Genomic DNA, 6,091 nt, shown 5'->3' with positions numbered 1-6,091 from the left:
AAGTATGAAAATGTGTAAAAACTATAGTTTAAGCAGAATAAAGTATGTGGAAGTTGTAGAAGTGTTTTTAAAGTTTTTCTTTAAATGTAAAAAAAAAAAAAAAAATCTAAAAAATTGAAGTTTTTTCTTTTTAAGTAAAAAAGAAAAAAAAATATTTTTAAGTTTTCATTTTTTTCATTTTTTTCATTTTTTTCATTTTTTTCAATTTTTCATTTTTTCATTTTTTTTCATTTTTTAATTTTTTTTAATTTTTTTTAATTTTTTTTAAGTTTTTTTAATTTTTTTTATTTTTTTTTATTTTTTTTTAATTTTTTTAATTTTTTTAATTTTTTTAATTTTTTTAATTTTTTTAATTTTTTTTAATTTTTTTGAAAATATTTTTTTATAAACATGTGTGTGTGTGTGTGTGTGTGTGTGCGTGCGTGCGTGCGTGCGTGCGTGCGTGCGTGCGTGCGTGCGTGCGTGCGTGCACTTGCGAGAGCTGTGTAAAGGCCAGCCAATAGGAAGACAGGGTGTGTGTGTGCGTGCGTGCATGCGTGCGTGCGTGCTCTTGCGAGAGCTGTGTAAAGGCCATCCAATTGCACAAATAGCAGACCTACAAGCCCACAAGGTATCGCAGAGCAACTCATTGAGATCTTGTAACTTTAATTTCAGCCCTGTAATTAAGCTCTTATATGTCTCAGCTGTGGAAGTGTAAAAGACAAACAAGTGGCGCGCAACTTGAAGGTCTTGATCTTGAATGGTCTTGAATGGTCTTGAATGGGGGGAAACTATGCCCGAACAAATTGCTCTATCGCAAAAAGTAAAAGTCGAATGCAAATAATTCTTTCGCTGTGAGTGGCCTGAGATATTGAGGTACACCATGTGCGATTGTGGTGTTGGTACGATCGGAAATGTGGTTATAAGAGCGAGTTAAGAATTGTCATCGCGATAATTTCCTCGTAAGGATTTTACTATGGAGGTCAATGAGCAGATTGACTGTATTTGTGTCACTTAAAAGGCCGTAGTTCACATTCTGTATGTCTCTGTGTTTTGGTGGTCACATTGTGTGAAAGAGGACATGTATGGCTACAAAATGACCAAAGAACATGCGTGTAAAGTGAATATTTTGGCCGGGACGGCAATTTGTTTGGTAAATTTTCAAGGAAAGATTTTCTGTTTGTACACTCTAGTGAAAGAAGCCCTGCACTCTAAGTTGGCACTAATTAGGCGAAACGGCCTGCGATTGAACTGCGATTTCGGAAAAACCGTTTAACGTATTCGAATACGGTTTGAACCACGAAAAACTCCAGAGTCGTGTGAGCTTTCTAAAGTTTAAATCACGTTTCTACGACAAAGTATGCCAGAGTAATGAGGCTGCAAAAGTGAGGTTGATTTAGAGATAAATCCCATACATTGTCAATGGGAAGAAAAAACTATAAATAAAGTTAAATATTTTAAAAAGTATAAACTTTTTCAAAACAACTTTTTCACCAATTAAAGTTCAAAGATAGATGAACATTATAAAGTTTGAATGAAGTTTCAAAGTGAAAGTATGACGGAGTAATAACAGCTCAAAAAAGTTAACTGTGAAAAATGGGACCTTTTTTCCATCAACTCTCACTATAAAGAATGTAAAAAAAAGTTAAAAAGTATAAAAAGTATAAAAAGTATAAAACTTTGTAAAAAAAAAAAAACAAGCATAAATAACTGCAAAGAGCTGAACAGTTTGAAGTTTGAACTACATTTCTAGCATAAAGTATGTGGAAGTAGTTACGTGACAAAAAAAGTGGCGGAAATTGGAATAAAGAAGTATAAATAAATAAATAAATATAAACTGGCAGTAACAATTGTGTGCTCGCTGAGGCGAGCCCACAATAAAGTGTCACAGTTACAAGAGTCTGGTTGCCCATTCGGGCAACCACACTAATGAATATTAAACACATTATTTTTATATAGTTTTTATTTTAGGTTGTATGACCTCAAATACACCCAAACAACCTGAACTTTGAACATTCAGTGGATTTTCTGTGGTCTAGGGTTTTCTCTGTGACCCCTTTTCCACCAGTTTTTAGTCCATGAGCCAGACCTCCAAAATTGGAACATTAATTATGAATTGAATGGGCAAAGCCATACCTATATTCAATTTTTTATACTATATAATCATGGACTAAGAACCAAAAAGAACTGAACCGGTTCCCAACCGGTGGAAAAGGGACCATATATGTTCTGAAGCCTTTTGAGCTACATTGAAAACAGGCAAAGTCTCTCAACAGTCAATTCAATTCAATTCAAATGGCTTTATTGGCATGAGAAAACATACGTTTACATTGCCAAAGCAGAAAGAACAATACAACAATACAGAAATACAATCAAAACAAAAATTATGTACTTTGTCAGAATCTTCAATAGATCAACTTCTATGTACCAAGATCACTCGATGCAGGTAGGCCTATAGTGTAGAAATATACACAATGATTAGTCTTTAGCGTGGTTGTGTTCCATTTGATATCCTTCTCCTATCACAGCAACTCACAAATCTTGCTGCTGTGTTTGCACATTGTTGTACTTCGCCCAGCAGATATGGGAGTTTTTTGTCATTGGTCATGTTTTCAAAATCTCCGTGTGTGGTTGTAATCTGTGGGAAGTATGTCACATCTACTGGCTAATTGTTATGTCATATATGATATATGGCATTTGTGGACTGTTATAGTCCACAGGGAAATCAGAGCACTTGTTCAGTTGTTTCACTCATTTGAGCCTAATTTATTCAGAAAACCCCAGACCACTGCAGAAAGTCTACTGAGCACTGAAAACAGCATTGTGGATATGAAAATGCATGACAGACAGACAGACATACAGACAGTCTTTGACTGACTCCTGAATCGCTGAATGTATGTGTGAATGGAATAAAGGACCGTTATTTGGATCTTTACCCAAACCTTTCAGGGAGGGTAATAATTCAGGAAAATGTCACATTGAGAAAGAAGAACAGCATGATCAATACACTGTTACAATTTCCACACTTTTGCATATTTACAAATTACAAATAAAGTACAACATGGTCTTGTATTTGTGTTTATTCATCTGGTTGATTCAGACAAGACAATTTAGCACATTTCAAAGGCAGTTCGAATTGGTTTACACAAAACATTAAGAAGACAAAAGAAACACAAAGGGCATTTGAATACAATTTAAAATAGTTATAAACCACTTAAGCATCATAGGCTATATGAGCCAAATAGGGGAAATACCCCATTTCAAGTTAAAAATGTATCACATCATGATACCTTGTAGATCTGCTATTTTAAGTTAAAATAACATTTTAATTTGAAATTTGACCAAAATAGTGACACCATAGTTAAAACCGCAAATGCAAAACAGGCCACTCCCGCAGAATTTGGAAGACAATCATATATAGCTAATCATAGCTATCAATAAAAGGCAGAAAATTATTTGATGAGAATGTGCATGTAAAGTTTGACTGAGATTTTCTGGGATAATAAAGCAGAAAAAAGAGACAATTACAGTGCATCCCAAGAAAGAAAAAACAGCATCAGCTTTGATGGTCTCTCTCCTGCAAGTTGTTTCCAACCAGATTTCACTCGAAGTCGCGAAGGTAATCTCCAGCAATCCAGGAAAGGTCTACAGATTGGCTGCTTTTCAACAATTCATTTGCATGACTCAGAAACTGCTGCGTGGGGTTCATCATGAAACGATGCTGAAAATACATCAGGTGGATAAAGATTAGGATCATCTGAGAATAAATACAATTTGTTGAACAGAATGTGAGTGCTGGCATCGTTCCCTTTGTTAAACTGATATAAACTGTTGCTCAAAGCTAAATGTAGTGTCAGTTATAGAAGTGGACGAATATATTTAAAAACAATACAGTAGGCCTATATTATAGTCACAGAATGTACAGTAAGGTTACTGTTTGACAGTGCTGAGCCTCCCTGTAGTGAGTGGAAATATGACAAAGTTGACTTCTACTGAAAGCCTTTCAGAACTCTCGGATGCGTTTTCTCCATGGTGCATGAGATTTTTAAATTAATTGCTAAAAAAGACAATTCCAAGATATGTGGTCGTAGAATATCTGGGTTACCTGGTAGGGAGTCTGGGACTTGTTGTGGAGAACCAGGAAGAGGACTCCGTTGTTCATTCCGAACTGAAAAGTGCCATCAACCTTGAGGCTTTTTGGCGGTGTTTTGAAGCCGACCTGGATGTAAATCGGCAATTGATTGCCTCCTTGCATTCTGTAGTATAAAAAAAAGAGGATGTTATTATGTATATCATACATGGGCAACTGGCAGCCCATGGGCCACATGGGGCCTCCACTTTCACCTACATGTATAATGTGGCCCTCAGGTTAATATCAGAATGCTGATATTCTGATATTAACCTGAGGGCCACATCAGAATACTGTGCCCACCCCTGATGTATATGTAGCCTACAATGTATTCTACTGAGGAAATTCAGCAATAAAACACATGTATGGAGTAATTTTGAAAAAGTATAATACTTTGAGGACATTGATTAAGAGTATGACCATTGGAGTAATCTTGCATTACAGATCGTAACGTCACTAAACGTGACAACTTAATTGTCACATTGCAGTTTTACAGGTGTATAACTGTGGGTGAATTCTTTTTTGTTCCATAGTTTTTGCTATTTCCATAGATAAAGTGTTAGTTAGTTTGGCAATGTAAACGTATGTTTTCTCATGCCAATAAAGCCCTTTGAATTGAATTGAATTGAATTGAATAGTCCACACTCTTCAATGTTGCATATCGTCACTATCGGATGAAAGACAGTTTGTTATTATTATTTTTTAAATGATTTAAAGTATAGGGCAGGCTATAGTGAAAATAGCCATTTGTGAACTTGTAGATGGGCTAATTTCATTACCTTTGTGCAACACTCTTGTATGATGAAGTACGGCATTATTTTAACGATAATGTGTTGAGCTTCACACTGTGCACTATAACTATTACAATAGCACAGTAAACAGTACAGAACAGTACTCTGAGTACTGAGGTACTGTAAACAGTACAGAACACGTTCAGTACAGACTATACAGTAACTACTGTACCACAATACAAGTATATAGTTGCACCGCTCAGTTCACACGATTCAGATGTTTTTGGAGGTCCTGGTACACTCACACGCACATACATACCTTACGTACCGTAACCTAGAATTCCCTTGTATAACCCATCCAGCACCGCACCACTCATTTTTATGTACACTCATCATGGTAGAACACCCCCTCCAAGCTGGGCCTCCTCAGTCACTACCACTCACTTGTATGCGCACTCATGGTAGTCCTGGGTCATGTCACCACCGAATCCCATCAAAGAGCCTTGTTTCCACTGTACAGTCTTGACTTCCCCTACATCGACAAGAGTCATGGTTTCTCCCTTTAACATGGCCATTGTTGTGACCTGCAAGAATCAAGAAAACGAGACAAACTGAATGGAGACGGTCAAACCTATAGGCTATACTTACTGAATGCATTTGTTAAACAGATTTCCTGACTGTGTGTGTGTGTGTGTGTGTGTGTGTGTGTGTGTGTGTGTGTGTGTGTGTGTGTGTGTGTGTGTGTGTGTGTGTGTGTGTGTGTGTGTGTGTGTGTGTGTGTGTGTGTGACTGTGTGTGTGTGTGTGTGTGTGTGTGTGTGTGTGTGTGTGTGTGTGTGTGTGTGTGATCAGAGGGAGCCAACACGCCTCGACGCTTCGACGCCACTCTTCTCCTCTCCTCTCTTCTCCTGACACCTATAGGCCTACTATCTATACTATAAACTAAATTTTAAAACCATAAAAACTATAGCTAAACTGTAATTACTCACTAACTACCTAACACTAAATAAAACGCTAAATAACTGTCTCTATATAACTTTTTAATAAAGCTGTTTTATATGTTCCTGGCGGGCAAATTTCGTGTGTGACTAATTGTACGACTTTGACTTTGAAATATCGTTAGAAAATGTGGTCATTTTGTATGTTGTTGTAACCAAAGATTAGCTATTATGGTATCATTTCCATGTTTGGATTTCAGGCTGGTACCTGCAGGAATCTTTAAATTCAAGGATTAAGAAAGTGCAGGTGGTAAG

The 6,091-nt window shown here is 36.6% G+C and overlaps 1 long non-coding RNA gene across 1 annotated transcript; it reads right to left on the bottom strand.

Moving 5' to 3' along the window:
* Positions 1-3,243: 3,243 nt before the first annotated feature.
* Positions 3,244-5,423, bottom strand: LOC310856248. The gene is made up of 3 exons (XR_014569062.1): positions 5,284-5,423; positions 4,085-4,235; positions 3,244-3,700 (listed from the first exon to the last, which is right to left on the bottom strand). It is a non-coding gene; the product is annotated as an uncharacterized lncRNA (long non-coding RNA).
* Positions 5,424-6,091: the final 668 nt, after the last annotated feature.

Source organism: Protomyctophum parallelum, assembly GCF_964188405.1.
Source record: "Protomyctophum parallelum genome assembly, chromosome: 3".
Classification (NCBI taxonomy): Eukaryota; Metazoa; Chordata; class Actinopteri; order Myctophiformes; family Myctophidae; genus Protomyctophum; species Protomyctophum parallelum.
The sequence above is the reverse complement of the archived record's forward strand: the minus strand, read 5'-3'. Positions and strand labels throughout refer to the sequence as shown.